Source organism: Glycine soja, chromosome 10 (genome assembly GCF_004193775.1).
Source record: "Glycine soja cultivar W05 chromosome 10, ASM419377v2, whole genome shotgun sequence".
Lineage (NCBI taxonomy): Eukaryota > Viridiplantae > Streptophyta > Magnoliopsida > Fabales > Fabaceae > Glycine > Glycine soja.
This window is the reverse complement of record NC_041011.1, coordinates 6,905,932-6,932,334: the sequence shown is the minus strand read 5'-3', so window position 1 is coordinate 6,932,334 and position 26,403 is coordinate 6,905,932. Positions and strand designations below refer to the sequence as shown.

At 32.4% G+C, this 26,403-nt stretch overlaps 3 pseudogenes; 1 reads left to right on the top strand and 2 right to left on the bottom strand.

Annotated features, from left to right (window-relative positions):
• Nucleotides 1-1,799: 1,799 nt before the first annotated feature.
• Nucleotides 1,800-7,976, bottom strand: LOC114371283 (annotated as a pseudogene).
• A 1,065-nt stretch (nucleotides 7,977-9,041) lies between these two features.
• Nucleotides 9,042-16,978, top strand: LOC114371282 (annotated as a pseudogene).
• Nucleotides 16,979-18,264: 1,286 nt separating this feature from the next.
• On the bottom strand, nucleotides 18,265-22,898 carry LOC114371281 (annotated as a pseudogene).
• Between the last annotated feature and the right edge of the window lie 3,505 nt (nucleotides 22,899-26,403).

Genomic DNA, 26,403 nt, shown 5'->3' with positions numbered 1-26,403 from the left:
TCGTCTGTTATCGTTATTAAAAGAACATATGTGGTATAGAGGAACGAACATGTCACAAAAATGATTGTCAACATGGTTGCTGAATAAATTAGACCAAAATGTTAGTAAGTTTCCACTAGTCCAAAATGTTAGTAAGTTTCCATTGAACTAATTTGTTAGACCCTAAATTTCGTTTCATGGTAAAATATAATTTAATCTTCATCTTGCTTCCCTTTTTTTATCGTTACAAGCATAACATCATAATAACCACTTAAAAAAATAGAGAAGCAAGCATAAGTTATAATAAACACAATAATAAGCATAATATTGATTAATAAACATAATTTGTCTGTTGCTCTGAAATTTTTACTGTGACAACATTAGGTAGTGACAAAATTAAGTTGTGTCTTTTTTTTAAGATTAACTTAATGACTGCACATTTTTGTTTGAGTCTCATATTTTGAGTAAGGTATTGTCACATTAGAAATTTCAGAACAATAGATAGATTATGCTTATTAATCAATATTATGTTTATTATTATATTTGTTCTAACTTATATTTGTTTTCCTATTTTTTAAGTGATTATTGTAATGTTATGCTTGCAATGATAAAAAAAAAGGAGGGGTAAAGATTAAATTATATTTTACCCGTAAATGAAACAAAATTTGGGATCCGACAAATTAGTCCATGGAAACTTACTAACATTTTGGTGCAATGGAAACTTACTCACATTTTGGTCTAATCTATTCAGTAATCATGTTGCTAATGATTTTTGTGATATTTTTATCAATCTGTGCCACATAGGTTCTTTCATTAACTGTAACGGACGAAAGTTAACGAATGGATGGACTTGTCACACTTTTTTCACTTTCGGGAACTCAAATTTGAATTTTCATCTTTCGAGAATGAATTTGTTAGCGCTCTACACATTCAAGGGCAAAAATGATTATTTACTCTTAAATTATATCTTACCCTTATATGAAATGAAAATTAGGGTCTGACAAATTAGTCCAATGAAAACGTACTGACATTTTGGTCCAATTTATTTAGTAGTCATGTTGGCAATAGTTTTTATGACATTTTCGTTCATTTGTGTCACATAGGCTTTTCATTAACGATAATAGATAGACAGATTAGTCACACTTTTTTCACTTTTGAGGACTAAAATTTGAATTTTCATCTTTCAGAGACGAATTTGTCAATGCTCTACACATTTAAGGACCAAAATGACTATTCATCCTAAATTATATAAAACCTGCTCTATTGATTTTCTCACTAGATACGATTAATTTTTTATGAATAAATTAATACTAAAAATTGTATATTATGAATTTATTGATTTTCAAAATAATCTATTTAAAAGTCTATGTTATCCCTGATTTATTTTCATTTTTTGGAAAAAGTTTGAGAAAATGCATTAAGTTAGACCTAACATTTTAACTATGTTAGCACCTTAGGACTTAGATCCTTCTCATCCTATGGAGTATCAAACCTGACCATGTCAAGGAAAATTTATTAATGAACACAAAAGGATAATTACATAGTCATGGAGGATCGAACTTGACTATGTCAAGGAAAATTCAATCTACACTGGGAAGACCGATCAAATGGTGGGAAAAAGGGAAAGAACAAAATTGAGGATTTGAGTTCCACCAATAGGAACCATAGTTGATGATAGCAAAATTGACAAGAAGGTCTACCAGGGGCGGATCCAGACAATAAATATCAGTGTGGCTAAAATATAAAAGAAATTATAGACTAAAATAAATTGAAAATAAGAAATAATGTTGTTTAATGAAATGTATTTACAATGAAAATCGTCAACTACCCATTTTTTGAAAATGAGCTAAAATAACATCATTGTTGATTGTTCCAAGAACATCTCTTTTTATAAAAGTTACAAGACGATCATTTAACCACTGATCACCCATTTTGTTACATAGCTGACTCTTCACAAACTTCATAGATGAAAAAACACGTTCCACGCTTGCAGTTGCTACCGACAAGACTAAAACCAACTTCAGAAGCCTATAAACTATATCAAATGTGTTGCACTTTTTTGTTTCCACAAGCTTTGCACAAAGGTCTGAAAGTCCTTTTAACTTTACAAATTTTGGATCACATCGAACATTTCTAACATAGTTCTGAAGTTGATGTCGCACCACCACTTTCGGCACATCTACAAAATCATTTGGATAAAGTTCAACCATCCTCAACAATTTTTTCACATCAAAAGCTTCAAATGATGACGAGGGACTCAAACATGAAACACATTGTAAAAGTTCAATATTCTCTTCATCAAACCTAGCATTGAGCTCATGCAACTGCAAATCTGAAACACTAAATAAACAATCATGCTTATAATGATGCAAATTAGAAACACTAGAAGTGGTGGCATGTCGTCTAGGTTTCTTCCCTTGCACATACGGTGCATCCAAATCAAGCACATCAATATCATGCTTATTGCAAATTTCCATAACCTTAGATATAAGTTCTTTCCATCCACCATTCCTCATTTCTTGTAATTCTTCTTTGGTGGCTTTGACAAGTGATAAAGCATTCAAAAGATCTTGATCACGCTTTTGTAGCGCTACACTTAAATCATTTGTAAATCCTAAAATCTTAACCATCATGTATAACATGAAAATAAAATCAAAGGACTGAAGCATATCTAGCAAAAGCATAATTTCACCATATTTTTCAAATGACGTATCTTTCCCGACTTTTTCAAGTACCTCAATAATGGCACCATATATAGTCATCAAACTAGTGAGAGTTCTAAAGTGGGAACCCCAACGAGTGTCACCCGCTCTAGCAATAGACGATTCTTGATTTAATCCACTACCAGTCTCTATCTGACCCTCTTCAATCAATTTAGCAAATTGAGATACTTGTTTTTCCCGAAGAAATTCTTCTCTTATTAGAAGACCGTATGAAATTAACAAGCATATTGACCTTACCGAAAAACCACTAACATCTTTGTGAGTCTTAGCACATGCAACAAGTGCCAATTGAAGTTGATGGGCAAAACAATGCACATAATAAGTGGATGGATTTTCATTTTGAATAAAAGTTCTCAAATCACCAAACTTACCTCGCATATTGCTAGCTCCATCATATCCTTGCCCCCTTATGCTCAATAAACTCAAGCCATTAATAGACAATAACTTCTCAAGTGCCTCCTTAAGTGACTTAGCACTTGTTTCTTTAACACTAACAATCCCAAGAAACCTTTCTTTTACCAAACCTTCACTATTAACATAGCGAATAACAACAACCATTTGTTCTTTACCAGCAACATCACTAGATTCATCAATCAAAACACAAAATACATCATCCACAATATCACATACAATTTGTTAAGTTATTTCACATGCACAAGCAGCAGCAAGATCCTTTTGAATCGTAGGAGCAGTCATAAAGTTATTGCCCGGAGCACAATTTATTACATTAGCTATCTCTGGGTTAATTTCCTTTAAAGTGTCCACCAACTCAAGAAATGGCCCCTTAAATAAAGAGTTAAAGGACTTGTCACTCCCTCTAAATGGCATGCCACACCTCAAAAGAAACTTAGTAGCTATAAGAGATGTGTTTACACAAACATGATATTCAGAATTCATTTGTTTAGTTTGATTAACAAATGTAGCCTTAATACTTTGGTTTGGGTTCATGAGAGCATAACTCATATGCACACAATCAACATGACTATTGGAAGAAGTAGCATGATTAGCCAATCTTTGAGAATTCTTCCAATCACTAAACCCCTCGGTCACAAAGTGATCTCCCCTGTATTTAGAGACATTCTTAAACAAAAAACATGGTAAGCAAAATGCTAGGTCCTTAGATTCACTATAATCAATCCAATCATACAAATCAAACCAATTTTTGCCAAATCTACGTCTTTGATTACCTTTAAGAGACCAAGGGTAAACAAAATTATGAGGAGGTTGATGACGACCTATTTTTAAATAAGCTTTCCTTACCTCATTTTGGATGTCAGGATGATAGCTTGAAATTGGAGGCCTAATTCCTGGATCTGTTTCCAACAATTCATTATCAACAACTTTAATACTCTCACTTGGATGTTGAGTTTCTGATGCTTCTAGATTTACTGAAGAAGTAGCTTTGTCTCTAGAAAGCACAGGAAAAAATTTCTTCATCCTATAAAGAGACAATGAAACCACTAAAATTAGTTAATTATCTAACTCAAAGCCACTGTTATCTTTAGCTGTGCATTAATAATTCATTGCAAGAAGTTGAATTTTGAGGATTATCTGGTGAAAAAGGAAAAGGACCAAGTCCCTGAAAGAGGAAGGAAATAGAAACAAAATGGACAGAGCAAAAGCAAAGAAGGTCTTTCATGGAAACCTTACCTCAACAAAGTCGTGGAACGGTGGAAGGGAAGAGGAGGAGAGGCCGAGAAGGACAGCGGCGGCGGCAGCGCACAATGCAATGGAAGAAGAGGCACAGTTCACCGTTTAGCATTCAGATTTCAGAGGAAGAGGAACCCTAGGTCAGGTTCAGCACAACAGTAGTGAACGGGAGAGAGAAGGAAGTTTTGTTTAAAAAAACCTACTAATCAAAACGACGTTGTTTTGAAACAAAAAAAAAACTCAAAAATTCTGGTGTGGCTATAGCCACACTCTGCCTCAACGTGGGTCCGCCCTTGAGGTCTACACATTTGTTTGCTTCTCTGAAACTTTAAAGTTCATGGCTTTGGTGATGAGAAGGCAATTGTTCCACCTATTCTTGAACTTTGAGGGGACCAAATATGGAGAGGAGAAGGTTTGTACTAGCAGAGTTGAAACACATTCAAGTCAAAAGTTAGCCCAATGTTTATTATTGGTTGTTTCTATCGCGAACGTTGCGCCAAGAAGTTTTGCCTCAAAGGCGAAGGAGATACTTGAATACATAACAAAACATCATAAGGAGATCCCTTGAGTATTACAAAAGATGTCTCTCTCTCTCTCTCTCTCTCTCTCTATATATATATATATCAAATGAGAATAGATCTTAAATGAGAGAAAGAGAAGAAATGCACGTGAATTTTTTTAGTTGGGTTTTAATGTCATCCATTATTATTTTTTAATTGTGATCCAAAGACTAAAAATAATTCTTCTCATTTCTCATTTAAAATCTATTCTCATTTTGAAACATCCTGTCTTTATATGGGTCTTATTAGTTAAGAGAGAGAAGTATAGATAGAGATGTTGAGCTGCAAATAGAAAAAGTTTAAACTACTTCCAAAAGCTTAATTGTGCAAAATTGGATTATTTTTTTAAATCCAAATTGATCCATTTTTTATCCACCGGATCGGTTAACCAAAACTGCTTTCATAAAGTGAATTGATTTTTTTAAAACAAATAGTTTGATTATTTTAAAAATCCAAACTGATCCACTTCGATACAAAGATTTTTTCACAACAACACTATAATTACATAATTATCAATTATTACCTTTATTCTTATTTATAAGACTCAATTACCTGAATAATCAAGATTTAAAAAATAGTTAATTTAATCTATAACAATAAATTTATCTTAAATATATATTTTTCTAAAAAAATATCATTGTCATTAATATTTTTATCTATTCTAAATGCATGTTAATATAATTTTTCTCTTATTTAATTAAATGTATTTTTAGTCTAAAATAATTAATGCATGAAATAATATGGGTTTAGTCTTATACAAAACAACAAATAAATTTAAAAACATGCATGTTGTTGGATCTTATAAATAAAAATGAAGAGATCATATATATATATATATCATCCAATTAGCATGAAACTCTTTAAACATCCAACAATACAAACACATTACTTCATTTTATTAATTAGCTCATTAAATAACATATTTAAATTTAATTTCTCTTATATCTTAAATCAAACACTTAATCCTACACTATGAAAATCACAATGTTACATAAATTACTAGATATATAAAACATAAATTTATAATTAACACACGGAGATGAATATTATTTTTATAAAATCAAGTAGAAAAATTTACAATGAATCCGCGTGATAAACTTATTTACTTAAGATTTTTGTTCAATCAAAATAAAAAATTATTTTGAACAATTAATATTTATATAATTACATAACAAAAATCCAATCAAATAAACATACTATTATGTTTTCCGAAAAAGTAGTGTCTAAAATTATTTTTCAAGCAAATAGTTATTCTTTTTCATTTATTATCTTCTTACTTAAATAAATTATTCAAGATTTTCTTCTACTTTAAATATTTTTTTATAAAATGATATTTATATGTCAATATATATATATATATATATATATATATATATATATATATATATATATATATATTGACATATAAATATCATATATAAAATATAACACATAAGGATAATTTTCTTTTCATAAGGATAATTTTCGTATATAAAAGAAAGTAAACAATTTCCACTTAATTGACGAAGATGAATAATTTTCCTGAAATCACATTATTAATATCTAAATTGTTACAGTAAAATTATATTTTATTATAATAATTTTAACTTAAATGTATTTTTATGGCTCTTTTTCATAACTTAAATAATTTATTGAATTTTTTATTTAATTAACACAGAAAGTATGAACAAAATATAATAAATGAAGATGAATATTGATTCAAACTTTTTTTTAAAGTATTCTGTTTATCCGTAATGTTAGTTAATAATAGATGAACAGCATGCCAAGGTGAAACTCATACACGTTGGATACCAAAACAGGTCCGTGATACAATCAACAGGTATTAGAATTATTATTTTTTGTTAAAATAGGTAGAATATATTTAATTATATATGTAAAAAAAGGGGGGGAATAATGATGTGGTAGTGAGTCAATGTGTTCATGCCAAGAGACAAAAATCTTGTCCGAAAGTAATCAATGAACAAAATCTGTCAGAGAAGTTGTGTTGTGGTGTCCTCAAAATTTTGAGTTAATGTGCCTACCTGCTACGGTACAAGAACACCCATGGTCGATGCAGCAAGGGCATGTCTCTATGAACCTTAGATTGTGTCCGAGCTAGCACACAGGTTCATCGTGCCCTTAGGTTTAACTTTGTTTAATTATGGCTTCCTGCATTCATTCACTTTTCGTTGCTGCATTTATCTGGCAAATTGATCAAAATGAGTTCCTTTTAGAAACTTATTTCTAAAAAGGGTCTGTTTTAAAACTTTTTTTGGAGGGGGTCTGTTTTTGGAGGGAACTCGTCAGTGGAGTTGGCGAGTTGGACACGTGACAGTAGCTGAGGGAACTCGCCAGTGGAAATGGCGAGACACGGTCCACGTGGTGGGTCCTGTCATTCGTAATGGCGAAATGTTTTTTTACGGAAATTTTTTTTAACTTGAAACGAGTATAACTTTTGATAGGAATGTCCGTTTAAGGCTCATAATATGTCAAAATGCTCAAAATTGAATGAAGAATCCCCTTATAAACTTCCGAAGGGGGTTTGGTCAACTCATTTTTCCAAAAAACGCCTCTAAGTAGCTCAAAAATAGGATTCTTTATTAAAAAATGGGTGGTTGAATTTTTTGGAAAAATGAGTTGACCAAATCCCCTTTGGAAATTTTCCAGGGGATTCTTCATTCAATTTCGAGCATTTTGACATATTATGGGCCTCAAACGAACATTCCTATCAAAAGTTATACCCGCTTCAAGTTTAAAAAAAAATTCCGTAAAAAAAAACATTTCGTCATTACGAATGACAGGACCCGCCACGTGGACCGTGTCTCGCCATCTCCACTGGCGAGTTCCACCAGCTGCTGCCACGTGTCCAACTCGCCAACTCCATTGGCGAGTTCCCTCCAAAAACAGATCCCCTCTGAAAAAAATTTGGAAACAACCCCTTTTAAGAATAAGTTTCTAAAAGAAACCTGCTTTGATCAATTTGCCGCATTTGTCTACCACCGAACTAAATTAGGATGTACCCGTGTTTTGTAACCATATGATGTTGCTGTATATGAACAGGGTTTTTACTGGAACGCCTTCTCATCAATATTCCAAGTTGAAACCAAACAATGTCTGATTACTTGATTGCTGATATATACATAGAGAGTGAGAGAAAGACTTGAGACAAAAGTTTTTTTTTTTTATGTGGGAATTAAATGAAAGAATTACTTTTTTGTGAGCAATAGAAATAAATTATAATCATTAAAATTTATCCCAAATAATTAAGATTAAAAATTAAAAATCATGATAATTTTAAAAGATACTTAGCTTTTTTAATTCATCCTAAGATTTAATTAATTAGGTGATTGCCTAATTTATCTCAAATAAAAAAAAAAGATCAAGAATTGTATGATTTTTGGATATGCTTCTCTATCCTATCATTGGTGTAATTCATAATTATTGGTTGCAAGTATTAACTCCATACCCATCATATATAACGAGATTACTTTTAATCCTATTTTTACTAGAAATAATTTTAATTACTATTTAAGTTAGTATAATTAAAATTTATTACTTACACTCTTATTTTTTTTATTAGTATTTCATTCTATATATCACCTAACACATAGATCAACTAACACAAAATTATTTTAATTTAACTAAAAAAAACCTTGGATCAATTTTAAATACACAAATGTTTTAAATCTTCGGTGAAAAACTTTACTTACAATAATAATCCTATCTAATTCAAAAAATGCAATTATCTCCAATAAAGACACTTTCGTTAAATAAATAAAAATACTATTATATCCTTACTATTAAGTTACTAAAATATAATACTCTTTTATGTTTGGTATACCAAATATATAAACTTATCTTTTTTTATCCCTCTCAGAGTTAAAACTTTCCTAATAAAGTTTTGTTTATGAGAAGAAAAAATAAGAAACCTGATGTGCATCTTGTGTGTCAATCAAAAGTCATCCCAAATTCTCAATCCATAATAAAATAACAATTGCAACCAAGGTCAATCCCACTTGTGACTAAACTTGTCCCCTCTCATTGCATATCTCATTCTTTCTTTCTTTTCTTTCTTTCTTTCCATATTCTTAATCACATATCCATAATTTTCACTACCCTCGGCCTCTTCACCTTTAATCCTCCATCAATAATGGAACTCAAAAAACCACCACCTACCTCTTCTCCGTTATTGCATTTCTTCATCAACCACCTTTGTTTTCCTTATATACTCTTCTCACTCTTCTTCATCTTCCTCATCATCACAATCGTGCTTTTGTTTCATCAAAAGAGCTTTTTTTGAAGTTGTGAAACATGTTAGACATACCTCACTTCATGCAAGTTGGTCTAAAACCTTTAACAACCTCTGCAACTGGTACACTTACCTCCTTTGAAACTCGTCGAACAAAACCATCCACATCCACGTGTTGCGGAACACGATCAATGCCAACGCGGAGAACATGGAATACATGCTCAAGACTAATTTCAAGAACTTCCCCAAGGAGAAAAACTTTTCAACCATCCTCAGAGATTTTCTTGGCAAAGGAATCTTCAACGTCCATGTCGACACATGGCGATTCCAGAAGAAGATGGCGAGCCTGCACCTCAACAACCACTCCTTGGTAACCTCCCTCGCCGTCAAAATCATCAACAGTAAAATCAAGAACATGCTCACCCGCTTCTACAGAAAAACAACGCCCTCGGCGTCATGTTGGACCTGCAAGACGTGTTTCAGAGATTCTCTTTTGACAACATCTACAGATTCTCCTTCGGGTTGGACCCTGACTGTCTAACAAGACAATCGGGGTTCACGCCCGTGTTTGTAAAAAACTTCGACCTGACATTGAAGCTTTTCGCAGAAAGGGCGACAACAGGATCGCCCTTTGTCTGGAAACTGAAGAGGTTGTTAAACCTCGGAAGCAGGAAACAGCTCAAGAAAGCAGTCAGAGTGATTAACGTGTTGGTTAGAGAAGTTATACAGCAAAGATGCAAAAAGGGTTTCTCCAAAAACAAAGACTTGTTGTCAAGGTTCATGAACACGATTCACGATGATGACACATATTTATGAGACGTTGTTGTGAGTTTTTTATTGGCGGGTCGTGACACCGTGGCTTCGGCTCTCACGAGCTTTTTTTTATATTATAGGGAAGCACCTGAAGTTGAATCGAAGATTCATGTGTAAATCTTAAGGGTTACCTAGATTAAAGATTATAGGAAATCAATAAGATTTTGAAACCTATGATTCTCACAAATAATAGATAAATAGTGTGTACCTTTCTCCATAGTGAGGCTTCTCTCCGGTACATTTTGATTCCTTGGAAGAGGAAAGAAACAAGATTTTGCTTCCTTAACTGCTTTTTCTATCTCTCTATGATTGTGATGCTAGGGGTTAGAGAGAACATTTTTCTGTTAAGAAGGGGACCTTGTTTTGCGTTAGTGAGAATTAACTCCTTTTATAACCACTACCCCCATCAAGTAGCAATTACCTCTAGAAATTTCTCCTATTTAACCCAATTACAATTTAGTCCTTAAATATTAATTATTTATTTATTAGTCCCTACATAAGTCACATGCCTATCACATGAGACATTAATTCTAACATTCTCTCACTTGGCTCATGTGACATTACTAAACATTATGGACTAAATAAATAAATAGATTAAACTAACATAATGTGCATTAAAATGACTAAATTGTTCTATACATTGGATACATCATAATTTCATGATTAAGAATGGGAACCAATTCGAGTCATGGTGATTGTATATCACTCAATCGACATAGTCCCTTCCATGTACTACAAATTAGTCTTCTCCTTAATATGACCATTAGTTAGGAATACATAATTGGTCCAACATAATGTCTTTATTCAAGACAAAGCCTGTTAACATTACTCTAATACAAATGTGCATGCAAACATAGAGAACAAGTAATAAAAAACATATCATAAATGAGCTTAGAGTGTCAGTAAAATACATTAGGTAAATTACATTTAATGATCATTAATAACAATAATGCCCATATTTTCAACATGTTCTATAAATGTCTTGGGCGATAATCCCTTTGTCAAAGGGTCAACTATCATAAGGTTTGTGCTAATATGTTCTATTGACACTCTTTGTTTCTGAACTTCTTCCTTCACGACAAAGTACTTCAATTCCATATGCTTAGCACCCTTAGAGTACTTGTCGTTCTTAGAGAAAAATATTGTTGTGGAGTTATCAAAATATATTTTTAGTGGCCTAGCAATACTGTCAACAATTTCAAGCCTTGAAATAAAGTTCCGCAGTCAATTAGCTTGAATTGTAGCCTCAAAACATGCTACAACTTCAGATTCCATGGTAGATGTTGCAACAACTGATTGTTTTGCACTCTTCCACGATACTACTCCTTCGCCTAAAAGAAATACATGGCTAAGAGTGGATTTTCTCATATCCGCACATCCAACAAAGTTTGAGTCTGAATACCCAATCACCTTAAGATGATCAGACCTCCTATATGTAAGCATGTGATCTTTCGTTTCCTATAAGTATCTCAGAACTTTCTTTGCAGTTTTCCAATGTTCCATTCCTGGATTACTTTGATATCTTCCAAACATTCCCGGATTACTAAGCATACATAATACTCCCAACAAATGATGCATATGAAATTGCTTCCATTTGTTTTCGTTTCAGATCATTTCTATGATATTGTGCGAGACTAAATTTGTCTCCTTTATGAATTGGAATAGGTGATGCTGAGCATTTTCCCATCTTGAATCTCTTTAGTACTTTATTTATATATGTTTTCTGAGACAAGCCTAACAATCCTTGTGATCTATTTTAGAATATTTTTATGCCTATCACATAGCTTGCCTCACCCATATCTTTCATTTCAAAGTTGCTAGAGAGGAATTTCTTAGTCTCATGAAGAAGACCAAGATCATTAGTTGCAAGCAAGATATCATCAACATACAGAATTAGAAAAATAACCTTACTCCCAGTAACCTTTAGATATATACACCGACCAATAGTATTTTCCTTAAATCCAAAGGAAACAATGGTATTATTAAACTTCCAATACCATTGACGAGAAGCTTGCTTAAAACCTTATATTGATTTCTTTAATTTGCATACCATGTGTTCCTTTCCTTTAACTAAGAACCCCATTGGTTGGTTCATATAAACATTCTCCTCTAAATCTTCATTAAGAAAGACAGTTTTCACATTCATCTGATGTAGCTCCAAGTCATAATGGGCTATTAATCCCATGATAATCCTGAAAGAATCCTTTCGTGAGACCGATGAAAATGTCTCTTTATAATCAATGCCATCTTTCTGAGTAAATCCCTTAGCAACAAGTCTAGCCTTGCAATGTTCAAGATTGCCATGAGAGTCACGCTTAATCTTGAAGACCCACTTACAACCAACTCTCTTACAACCCTTTGGAAATTCTACAAGGTCCCAAACACCATTATGTTCCATGAAATTTATCTCTTCTTTCATGACATTTAACCACTTCTCAGAATTATCACAACTTATAGCTTGTAGGTATACCACATAGTCATTCGAAATAGCTGGTCTCTTTTCTCTTTGTGACCTCCTTAATGCTACTTCTTGTGGTTCTTCCACAAGGTTCATTGTGTATCCTGGGCTCATTATTATGTTGTTGTTCTTCATTATTGTTTGGAACAACAACTAAAGGAACAATCACTTTAATGCTAGAGGCAAGCTAAAGGAACTTGCACTCTAACTTCTTTAATTGCCACATCTCGTGGAACTATACCCCCCACTAATTTCACTATTTTCAATGAACCTTGCATTTCCAGTTTCGACAATTCTCATGCTATGATTAGGACAATAAAACATATACCGCTTTGACTTTTCTAGATAACCAATGAAATATCCACTGATTATTCTTGCATCCAATTTTCTTTCTTGCGGATTATAAATCCTTATTTCTGCCTGACAACCCTAAACATGCAGGTGTCTTATATTAGGTGTCCTATTCACCCACAGTTCAAAAGGTGTCTTTGGAAATACCTTACTAGGAACCATATTCAACAAATACATGACAATTTTCAAGGCATACATCCACAAAGATATGGGTAAAGTTGAATTGCTTAACATACTCCTAATCATATCCATTAAAGTTCTATTACGCTTTTCTGATACACCATTTTATTGTGGTGTACCAGACATTGTGTATTGCGCACAAATGCCACGTTTCTGAAGGAGTTTAGCAAATGGATCTAGGTGTTTCCCAATTTCATTGTATATTCCATAATACTCACTGCCTCTATCAAATCTAACAACTTTCACTTTTCTATCTAATTGTCTTTTTGCTTCATTCAAGTAAATTTCTAAGACATCCACTGCCTAAGATTTCTCTTGCAGTAAGTAGACATAATCGTAACATGAATAGTCATCAATAAAGGTGATAAGGTATTTTTTCTTTCTGAAAGAATTAACATCAAAAGACCCACAAATATCAATATGCACAATTTCCAGAAGCTGAGGGCTTCTTGTAGCTCCTTTCTTTGTATGTTTTGTTTGTTTTCCCTTAATACAATCCACACAAATATTTAAATCCGTAAAATCTAGATCAGGAAGAATTTCATTCTTTATTAATCTTTCAATTCTTTCTTTAGAAATGTGACCTAAACCTTTATGCCACAAGAAAGTATATTGTTCTCACTAAACTACGTTTAGTGCCAACACTATGATGCAGAGTTAAAACAGTTTCGGTATACAAATCATCTAATTTCAATTTATATAAACCATTACAAAGAACATCAATACCAATGAGATGATTATGCTTAAATAAACTGAAGCATCCATTACTAAAATTAAAAGAGTATCCAGTAACATCAAGTTTAGATAATGAAACTAAATTGCTAGATAAACTAGGTACATAAAGAGTTTCTAGTAAATCTAAATGATGTATAGTGTCAAGTTTTAAACGATAAGTCTCGACTACTTCCACTAGAGTTTTCACTTTATTCCCTATAAAGACGAACTTCTCATTTGGACTTATGGTTTGGATTGTAAGGAATCCCTACATAGTATTAGAGACATGAGTCGTACATCCAGACTTAATTCACCATGTATTATGGGGAACTTCAATTAAGTTTGATTCAAAACATACAAGAGCATTAAGCTCACTTTTCTTTTCGAACCAAGACTTATGCCTAGGGCAATCCTTCTAGAAGTGTCCAGATTTCCCATAAAAATGACAATTATTGCTCTTTGATGCCTTCTTCTGGATTTGCATAGGTTTTCATTGATCTTTAATGGCTATTTTCCTTTATCATGCTTCTTCACAAATTTCTTTCTAGCTCCTTGATTCCCTTGGTGGCTTACATAATGGATTGAGTGACTTCCGTGATTCTTAAGCCTCGTTTCTTCCTAAACTAACATACTGTGCAATTCATGCACATTCCATTTATCTTTCATGGTATTATAGCTCATTTGGAACAGGCCATACTCAGACGATAATGAGTTCAGAATAAATTGAACAAGGAAGTTCTCATTCACAGCCATTCTCAAGGTCTTAAGTCTTGCTGCAATATTTGTGATCTTAATGACATGTTCATGCATAGTACGCGAATCATCAAACTTCATGGTGGTCAATGTACTCATTAATGTCCCAGCAAAAGACTTATCAGTTGTTTGAGAGTGCTCTCCTACTAACCCCATAAACTCTTTAGCACTATCGGTCTTAGGGAGAGTTGTCTTTATACTATCTACAATAGTCATTCTCATGAACATTAGACTGAGTCTGTTAGATCTTTTCCAAGATTTATAATGTATTTTCTCTTCATTGCTACTAGCATTAGTAATAGTAGCAAGTTTCTCTTCCAATATAGCAAGATCAAGATCCAAAACACCAAGATGAAATTGGACTTGCTCATTCCAGTCAAAGACGTTAAGCCATTAAAAATTGGCACAGATGATACATGAGAATTCAATGAATTGAGAACAGGTACTACATAATAAAATTCATATAAGCATTTTGAGACATAAAACACATGTCATACATTCATTCAAATAACAATCAATGTATATTGATGTTCTCCTTTGGGTGATACACCAACACACAACATACAAACATGATGATGCTAATAAAATTCTTAACACTATTTGGAAATTAAATATGCACCAATTAGTAGTACTTATTTCCTTTGGGTATATAAATAAAACTAATGATACACACAAATCACTTACAATTATATTCATAAATTATAAAAACAAATAATCAACCTTTGGGCGATCCATAAATGCCTTATAACAATAAATTTCAATTATCTATAAACCAATAATCATATAATTTAGCATTCATTATTCTATGAGTAATTGAAATAACCATTAATTTGGAATTAAGTAACCTTATAGATTTGACCACTTTGGTGACTAACAAATCCATTATACACTTAATTCCAACCAAATATATGTCTTGCACATACTTATTGCTATTCATAATTCATAGTCATTTTATTAATTTCATTCTAGGCCAAATAAATACAATACATTCACATTATAACCAATAAAATAATAAAAATCCAATCACGTTCAAGCAAATATATATCATATACATATTTATTGCTACCAACAATTTTAAAGCATTCACGTTAATTTATTTACAAGGCATAAACTTTCAATCCTTTAATCACGTTTAATAATAATATTGAAAAAAATGAGTACATGGGATTGAGAATGGCAAAAAGTGGGTTGGAATAACAATTCCAAAGAATTCCTTTCAATTAAAATAAAAAACGTACATGCCGGCAGAGAGAGGAATTTTGATTTTCATTCCATTCATTCCCCAAAAAAAGGAAGAATCGTACATGGCAAGGAGACAACTTTCATTCATAAGAAAATTAGAATTTGTGCAGTAATCAAAATCATGAAAGCTAGCAATATAAAATTGATTTCTTTCCCCAATATTATACTTTCTCGGGAAAAAAAATCAACAATCTCCCTTTTTTTATTTACAAAAAACCATATTTGCAGCGGAAAAATAAAATCCTTAAATTTCATAATTGTGGTTTATGCATAATTGGGAGAAAATAAATCATTATTGGAGAATCATAAATTTCATAACTCATGCTCTGATACAACATATAAATCTTAAGGGTTCCCTAGATTAACAATTATAAGAAACCAATAAGATCTTAAAACCTATGATTCTCATAAATAATAGTTAAACAGTGCGTATCTTTCTCCATAGTGAGGCTACTCTCCGGTACACTTTGATTCCTTGGAAGAAGAGAGAAACAAGATTTCATTTCCTTGACTGTTCTTTCTATCTCTCTATGATTGTGATGGCTAGGGGTTAGAGAGAACATTTTTTTGTTAGGAAGGGGACCTTGTTTTACGTTAGTGGGTATTGACCCCTTTTATAACCACTACCCCCATCAAGTAATAGTTACCTCTAGAAATTTCTCATATTTAACCCAATTATAATTTAGTCTTTAATTATTAATTATTTATTTATTAGTCTCTACATAAGTCACATGCTTGCTACATGAGACATTAATTCTAACATCATGATGAAGCAGATCGTGTAATTGGACACAACAAGGATCTCACAAGCTTCCAAGAGCTTAAGCAATTGCACTATTTGCAAGTTGTGGCACACAAAAGCATGAGGCTTTTTCCACCAATTCAGTTTGATTCAAAGTTTTGTTTGGAGGACAATGAGTTACCCAATGGAGACAAAGTTGAGAGTGGAACTAAGGTTACTTACCACCCCTACGCAATGGGGAGGTTGGAGGAGATATGAGGTTGTGATTCTATGGAGTTTCAGCCACAAAGGTGGCTAAAGGATGGGGTATTTCAACCTATGAATCCATTCGAGTACCCAATTTTTCAAGTCGGGTTGAGGGTGTGTGTGGGGAAGGAAATGGATCTAAAGGAGATGAAAAGTGTGGTGGTTTTGTTGCTGAGGAAGTTCCACATCGAGTTGGTGTCATCGTTGTCTTGTGGGATTAACCCTCATTTCTCTTCGAGGCTTACTACCACATTTAGTTCTGGCCTTCACGTGATGGTTCATGAAAGAGAAATTATAACAACCACTGAATCACAAAAGAGATCTAATTTAATTGGTTAAATAATATGTATGAGTGTCATAAACATTTTAGTATCATGTTTGATTCCTACAGGGGGGAAAAATAACAACCACTGAACCCTCTCATTAGCCTAGTCTCATGATATACATAATAACTAGTATTCTACCCGTGCATCCACACGAGCATCCTTTATATTTATACATGTACACATTTTTTATTATCATTTGTGTAGTACTTTTAAGAATTTAATTGACTTAATTGATAATAATATGTGTAGTGTCTTTAACTCAATTCAATTAGATGTAGACTCATATTTTTTATTTGGAAAGAATATATAATATACTAAGGAAGTTCGCGATACAACGATAATAAGTGGCAAACCAAAAGAGATACAATGATAATAAACACAAAATGTAATAATAAGTGAAACTATTGTTGTAAAATAGAACATTAAACCCAAACTCAATAACTCTTAGTTAACTTTTGTCACTCCAATCACCTCCTGTAGTTTGTTATATTTGCAGTAACGCTTTCAACATTTTCCAATCTTCATTGTGTTATTATGAAGTTGATGGATCAGACCTTTGCATTCAGTAATAACTCCACCCAAGAACTCAAGCATGATTGAATCAAATTTAGCTTGCATTAAGAAATTCACAACATGGAAGGGTAAGTTCTGGCAAAAATGAAATATAATAACCACCAAAAATTTTGGGTATGCAAAGAATTGAAATAATTGTATTCCAAATTAAAAGTGGAAATAAAATAAGTGAAAGACAAAAAAATTTAACCATATGAATTGGCTTCCTATTGCTTTGTACTTGGTCAAGGTTGCTTCAAATAAGATCTCTTCTTAGTTGGTTGCATCAGGTGACTGAGGTTTGGGAAACTAATCACATTCTCCACCTTCTTGAGGTTGAAGCCATTCATTTTTTAAAATAATAATTAGGAACAATGAGTGAAAAGATATACAACAAAATAAAAGATTGAACCTTAATAGTTGTTCTATTATGAAAATGTAACCCAAAAAATTAATCATTGTTAGTCTCGTGTTTTGATTTCCTAACCTGCAAATTCAGTTACCTAATTGAGTAAATTATTGTATTGATCAGATTCATAAAATCTTATGAGTAATCTTTTAGTGGTAGTTCAAGATGAGAACTAAAATTAAACTTAATTAAATGAAATAGAACTGGAAGTTGCAGTAGATGTTTAGAACAACTTACATTTCTAGAAGAATGTCAAACTGATGAATTGGACAAAACATCTCCAAAATCATCCATCACATTCCTAAAAGTAGAACTTGAGAATTGAAGTAAGACTTAATTCAAAGTAGAATGTACACCTCAATATTAGTTTGAACTAAGTAAATTCCAACACATTCTAGTGATTGATCCTGGGATTTGTTTATTGTCATGGCATATGATAGCATGATAGGAAATTGTCTCCTAATCAATTTAAAAGGACATGGTGACTGTGATAGAGACATACACATTCTTGGAATATATATCATATTTCCATTTTTGTTTCCATCAATGATTTTTGCTTGGAAGACATGGTTTGCTAATCTTGTCCCAATTAGTCTTGTGTCATTACACAAACCTTCAAATTGATCTATATTTCTTAAAACCATGATTGGACTTCCTACTTTAAGTTTAATTTTATCATTAGGAAGTCCAGATGTCCTAAGAGAGTTTAGAAATTCAGGAGTAAGTGCTTCCCATGCTTGGCTAACAGCTGCATCTGATTTATCTACCATATCTAAACTTAAATATTCTTTTTCACCTCCTACATTTATTAGAAAAATGGACAGACTAATGTAGGATGTTTTATGTTTGCAGCATTTATTTCTAATTCAATTATGCATAAACTATAATAAATAAGTTAGTACCTAACACTAATGATAGAACATAATCATTTATCTCATCAACAATAACAGTTGTAGAAGCCAAAATAGCTTTACATTGCAAATACTCCTCTTTATTGTATTGGTCCATTAGATTTGGGTAGGTGCTACTGACAATGCCATGTATAAGGTCATTAAAATCTAAGATGAGAAGCTCTTGCGGGATCTCTATTATAGCATAACCATCATTTGGTTCAAAAAATATTCCATCTCCAATATCAAGTATCCACTGGGAAAAATCTATTGAGTTCACTTGCATATAAGTTGTCCATACTAGACTGTAAACACATGTTTTTTTTTAAAATCAACATCTCATAATGATCCCATATATATGATGCATTAATCGTTGAATGAATAATATAAGATCGGCTTCCTCTTGGAATGACCGGTAATATTTGATGAAAATCTCTACCAAAAGCAATGACCTTTCCTCCAAATATTGTAGATGATTCATTACCAAGTCCCATGATGTCTCTCAGGCTTTTATCCAGTGCTTCAAAGCAAAATTTATGGGCCATAGGTGCTTCATCCCATATAATCAACTTTGTCACTTTCAAAAGCTCAGCTAATTCACTACCTTGGTGAATATTGCAAATTGAGTTATCAAAAGTAGGAACGAGAACCTTGAATTTAGAGTGTGCAGTTCACCCTCTAGGTAACCATAATGATGCTATTCCACTTGAAGCCACTGTTAAAACACAATCTGTCGCTGACTTCTTAATGTCGAAGTTAATGTTTTCCACATGAAGGTTTTTCCTGTACCACCGTAGTCGTATAAAAAATATATCCTACATTCCTGCCTATCCACAACTGTCATAATTCTATCAAATATATTTCTTTGCTCATCTATAGAAGTAGTTAAATAAAATATATAATATTAGAGAAGAAAAAACAGTACTTGAAATGAAAAATTTAATCAATACATCCTTTATTTGTACATTTAAAAGTTTTCTTTTACCTATAAGAGATTTAAAGTAATTATCAAATTTAGATTTCAATTCATTAACATCATAATCTAGCTCTTCATAAATCGGCCTATTTCCCAAATGTGTTGTGACATAATGTTGTGGATAAGGTATCGATGGAAAGTTTTTTATGCTTTTTCTATTTTTTCCAGTAATTTCTCAATCTCAATCAAAGTTAAATTCTATAACTCTTGATCAACAAACTACAAATATATACATATAACACATTATAATAAGTAATCAAATACAAATAGTAAAACATGACTCGTATTTGTCAATACTTGATTCAGTATTTACCTTGAATATTTGACATTCTTCTTTGCTGAAACAAAATCCCATCTGAAAGCCAATGTCAGCCTTTTATCCAGACATCTTCGGGTTTATTAATGTTATTTGACAGCAGCATAGTCACAAACAGTTTCCTCAAAAAGTGAACCCCAATAATAAGCTTCTCTAATTGCCTCAATGTATTCCTTATTATCTCCAATGAAACCCATAGCAAAACATACTTCCTTGAAAGTTGGATATTTAATGTTTCCCACAATCTTAATTTCTTCATAACTACATGGTCCTTTTGCAACAGTTAACATTAATCTAAGAAAATATAACTCACCTGTGCTTGGAGGAACCCACATCAACCTTCCAATTGTATAACCTGACTTGCATGGTTTCCAAGTTCTTCTAGCTTTGACATAGACAAAATTGAACACAAACTGAGTATAGGTTGGATTCTTTGCCTCTGGATATTTTCTATTTGCATCCATCCAGGAGGTGAATATCGATTCGATAACACTTGGGTTTAAAAGAACATCATCAATCATTTCGTTATCTTTAAAATAGACTGCTTGTTTTCCAGATAAGTGAAAGAATAACCTTTCAACAACTGGTTTCCTGCTATGAATAGGAAAAGAAAAAAATTCTCCAGCAAGCTTCTGTTGGTGATATATATCTACAATCCAGGTATTGCTGAATTTCATCAACTACCCTACCAGAACATGATACTTAGTGCTCAGTTGGAACGATGGCTGCTGTAATCCTATCATAACCCTTGTTGATGTACTTGAATAAGTACTTAATTGATGTACTCTGGTTACACCATTCCATGTTAATATGTGCTTGAAACTTTAATAATAACATGGGATTGTAAGGGACAACAATACGATTGTCAACTATTACACTATTTTTCAAAATAGTATGACCATTGTCTCTTCGCCTGTAAATCGGATAACCATCTTGATCAACAATGGTTGAATTTTGGAACTTCTTAGGATAATACCTAGAACACTTTCCACCTTTCATGCATGGTGATGATTTGTTGGATGAACCACAGGGACCATGAATCATGTGAGCTTTCACTAAATTGTATAACTTAGGTTCATCTTGTTCACTTGGAATTTCAGCTAAAATGATTCGGTCTATATCTTTAGCAGTTGGGTATTTGCTCTATGGATGTAGGAAGATAAGCAAGTGAGCATGTGGTAACCCTCGCTTTTGGAATTCAATTATGTACATATCTGTAAAGAAAGCAAAATTAAACATATTTCAGTAACTTATAATTCTATTGTCTAAAAGGTCAATGAATAATTTTTAATTTGTATTGAAAGAGAAAATGTGACATACATGCAACCACTTTTTCCAAAATATGTTTCTTTGTCAAGTCTACCAAAAGTTCTTCAAATTTGATTTTGAATACTCTTGACACTATATCAGGCCGGTTAGGTGCTTTCAAATCCATAGACTTCAAGAACCTTTCAATTTCTGGCCAACAAGGATTACATGTAAAAGTAACAAACAAATCTGGAAATCCAAGATGGCTACATATAGTCATTCCATCAAAATAAAGTTGATCCATGTAGTGTCAACCTCCTATGGATGATGAAGGTAAAATCACTCTTTTTCCTCTGCTTGAACCTTAAGTTTGGACACCTTGTTGTGATTCAATCAAGTTACAATATTTGTCAACTCTTAGTTTTGCTTGATTCCTTCTAAAGAAATTAAGTCTCTTTGCCTATAGTATTGCATAACCATCTACCAGGAACCGTTGAAAAAGTCTCCTAGACCGAAGTAGAGTTTGTGCCTCATTTGCTCTAGTTTGGATTCTAAAACATAGCCACTCCTTGATTGTAAGTTGAATCCTTTTTTTAGAAGTATGTGTTGATCGGTGAAGAACATCGTGTCTGTAACCATCTTCATCGTAAGGAAACAAAAGAGGGTATTGAAAACTTAAATAGCAAGTATGCAATTCATCAATTCGTTGAAGTTTTCCACTATGCATCTCCATAATAATATTTCTCTTGGAACCTGTATCAACATCCCCAACAATTAGGGTAGCAACTTTAGATACAGATGGTATGTTATATATTCTACCATCTTTATTTCTGTTAGAAATTAGCTTCAGTTTTAGATCATGAACATGTTCACTTTTTAGACTTTCCTTCGCCATTCTAAAGAACTTTCCATGTACATTGTATTCATCTAGCATGGCTGATAACTTAGACACAATTTTAGCATCGATGTTCTTTTGGTTCCTACATTAATTAAAGTACCATTAAGGCATTGCTAGTATAGTATCTAACACTAAGATAATAGAATAAACTACATTAAAATTTTAATTATTGTTATCAGAAGGTTTATACATACTCGATTGATTGAATCCGATTATGTATCTCATTTTCTATATCATAAATGTAAAGTTGTACAAACTTAGGCGCATGGCCAGAAAGAGGTAACAAACTCCATATTCGGTGACATGATTGACCTTGTATCCATATGGTTGGTGGTCCTGCACCATTTGCTAATAGATCTATCAAGCTTAGCCCCTGGTGATGTAAATGCAAACATCATATTATAAATCCTAATATGTTGTTGATAATTTCTGCTATCATTAGCATTGTTATCAAATATAAGATGCTGGAGCAAAGGAGGTGGATCTTTCAAAAGAGGGAGTTGAACTTTTTCATCACCACAACAAAGATAAAATTTGGGGATTGTAGTGTGTTTGTGTTTTTGTGTTCTTTCTTGAAACCACATATAAGCTTGGCAACATGTACATTGGATTATTGGATCCCCGATATCAAAATATCCAACAATGAATAAAATTCATATTAGATATTGAGACTGAGTTAAATTGATAACCAATATACAATATACAATACCTTTTAGTAGGTCATCAACAAAAACTAGTGTGGGATTGGTAAATAGGTCATCTTCCTCAAAATCAAAATTCTTTTCAAAAATTAAGTCTGCATTACGTTGAAAAAAATTGTTTGTAACATGGATAAACTAATCAGGTGATAAAAAGCATGCCAAAGCTCTTAATTATTTTCAATCTTATACCTTGTATCTATTCCAACTGAGGAGAAGATTTGGTATATTCTACATTGTTATCTGTATCAAGATCAGTGCTTTCATCTAAAAAATTGGTATTTGTTGTTCCTTGAGAAGATCGCAGTGCTGATGTTGAATAGTTCAAATTTGACAAATCTTCCACCAAATTGCAGGTTTTCTCAATGTAATCAGTAGTGGAGTTATTCACATTGGAAGCATCAAACTTTGACATTAAATTGACCCCTGCCAAGTGCATCACAGTTGTGCATCGATGACTTTGAAAATAATAAGTGTGACTTGGTTGAGTGCACACTTGATTAATATGATTATTAATCTTAGACTGTTGGCTGATTATGTTTAGTGTTGTATCACCTAGTGGTGTCCTTCTTCTAGAATATGTGTCAGCACATAACTTTTTACTTTTTTCTCTAGTTGAAGGTTTACAAACACCTTTGTCACATAATATAATCTTCATTTTCAGTTTGCTTGAGCTGCATCATTGTTCCTGGAATTATTTTCTTTATCCATTATCTTGGACAATAAAAGTATATTAGTTCACTTGGTTTAGTTTATTTTCACATATGTTCAATCTTAATTCTAAAATGCAGGTTCTTAATCTTATAAACAATGAAAAAGAATAAGAATATAAATCAAAAGGATGAAATAGAAAAAGAATAAGAATATTGTAATCAAACTGGTGTATAAACACCCAAAATCATAAGCAAGCAAAGAAAAGGTACATATATACGAACCATTGACTTTTTTAGGCAAAAATAAATTTCATGTTTGAAACAAACCGGTGTGAAGTCTGAAAGAAACTATTGTGAAGAAGCTTCTCGAGTCCTTCAAGCTTAATAAGATCCTTTTCAAACGAAACACAGAAATGCAACCCAGTCAAGCCCAAAAAAGGAACAATATACAAAAACTGAAACAAAAAAATTGAACCAAAAAAGACCTTGATTCTATTAGAAATATTTTGTCGAACACCTCATAAGCAAAACAAATTTCAACAATTAAAATAAGCAAAAGCAAGACTAATTTTAGGTAAAAATAAATTTCATGTTTGAAACAAACCAGTGTGAAATCTGAAAGAAACTATTGTGAAGAAACTTTTCGGGTCCTTCAAGCTTAATAAGGTTTTGTTCAAACGAAGCACAGAAATGCAACCTAGTCAAGCCTTATACCAAAAAAGGAACAATATACAATAACTGAAACAAAAAAAAATTAAACCAAAAAAGACCTTGATTCTATTAGAAACATTTTTTCAAACACCTGATAAGCAAAACAAATTTCAACAATTAAAATAAGCAAAAGCAAGACTAAATTTAGGTAAAAATAAATTTCATGTTTGAAACTGACATGAGTCCCACAGGATACATGTAATGTTTTCAGCTTAGGTCGGTATCATGACTAAGTGTTATGTATTAGCAATAAGCACAAGTATTATTCCATTAACTACAAACATATCTTCACATATGCAAAGTTATTTTCATGACATTCAAAGCCCATATACCTTAAACGACGACTTTTCCCGCTGTAAAATTTTCACGTTCCTTGAAGTCAACGCAAACACCAAGTGAAACAAAAACACCTCAATCCCCAAATTCGTCAGCCAAAAATAGATGAAACTGAAATAGGTATTTGTTTTCAAAACAACATAACCACGAACGCCGAAAAAAACAGAAGAAAGAAAAAAATGTATTTCTCACACCGATTTCAATCACAACAACATTCGGTCAAGTCAAAGATCTTTGCTTTGTTCCTCTACTTCTTTGCTCTGCTATTTAACTTCTGCAGTTCTAAATTTTGAATTTTAAACAATTATGAGTAGAAGAAGAAGAAGAAGAAGATGAAAAGACAAACACCAAGGGAAACAAATACACCTCCATCCCCAAATTCATCAGCCAAAAATAGATGAAACCGAAATAGGTATTTATTTTCAAAACAACATAACCACGAACGCCGGAAAAAAAACAGAAGAAAGAAAAAAAAGGTATTTCTCTCACCGATTTCAACAGTAACAGCATTCAGTCAAGTTGCTTCGTTCCTCTGCTTCTTTGCTCCGCTATTTAACTTCTGCAGTTTATAATTTTGAATTTTAAACAATTATGAGTAGAAGAAGAAGGAAGAGTTGAAAAGAAAAAGTTGGAAAGACCAAAAAGTCCAAAAAAAATTTACGGCCTAAAAAATGTATAGATAGAAAGTAGACTAGCTAGTATATATTTTTACATTTAGGATCTAGTTGGGTGTTTATTATTTATCATTCATAAGTATATATATAGGCTCAGATTGTTTGAAGTATGTATATATATAAGACCTTGCAAAAACTTAGGCCAACCTCATCAAGGGCTAAATTATTAGACTCTAGAATACTAAACTCTTGAGTGAACCTCAAGTCCATGGTGAACTAAAGCAAGTCAACCTTCTATTAGATCGACCTTGTACCCTCCCAAAATTAGGTCAACCTTATATTCTTATGTAGGATCCTAATTTTTGAATTGATGAAGATTCAAGCACTCATTCATAATTACATGATTAAATGATGATATGACAATTATAATATTCACTTGGAAAAAAAAAACATATTAGTGGAGTGGAACAACCCATATATAGGTAAGTGTTCCTTAATCTTAATATTAACTTCCTCTACAAGGGTATGGAATTAAACAGTCTTGAATGGACTAAACATAAATGATCATTGTGTTGATATATCTTTGAGAGTAAGTATTTATATTATTTAAATATGAACAGCATGAGATTGTAGCGTATGTAATGTAAGATATCCTAGCAAATTACTATAGATGATGTTGGTGATGCTATTATAGATTATAGAAGGAAAATAAAAAGAAGGCATATTTGTTTGTGCACCACAAGTTATGGAAGTGATTAACGAGAGGAAAGTGACTGGGATGTGATTAATGGCGTACGGGGATGCAGCAGGCCTTGTTTTAATTTGCACCACTAAATTAAACCAGAATGTCTTGGTGTCGGTGGATTCTCTCGATTATTCTTATTGATGTGTTCATGAGCTAGATTCTTCTTCCCGCAGCTAGTTAGCTAGCTGGTGGTTTTTGACCGTGTATATGTGGGTATTTCTGAGTGGATCCGACAATATAATTTAGTGCGCCACAAAAGCTGTGGCATAAATTTCTGTGTGTGATTATTTTTCTGAATGTATAAAAATTAAACCTGGAATGTTCATAAACAGCTTTATATATATGATCTGATTGTTCAGGAGTAAAAATTTACTCCTATTTTATTTCTTAAA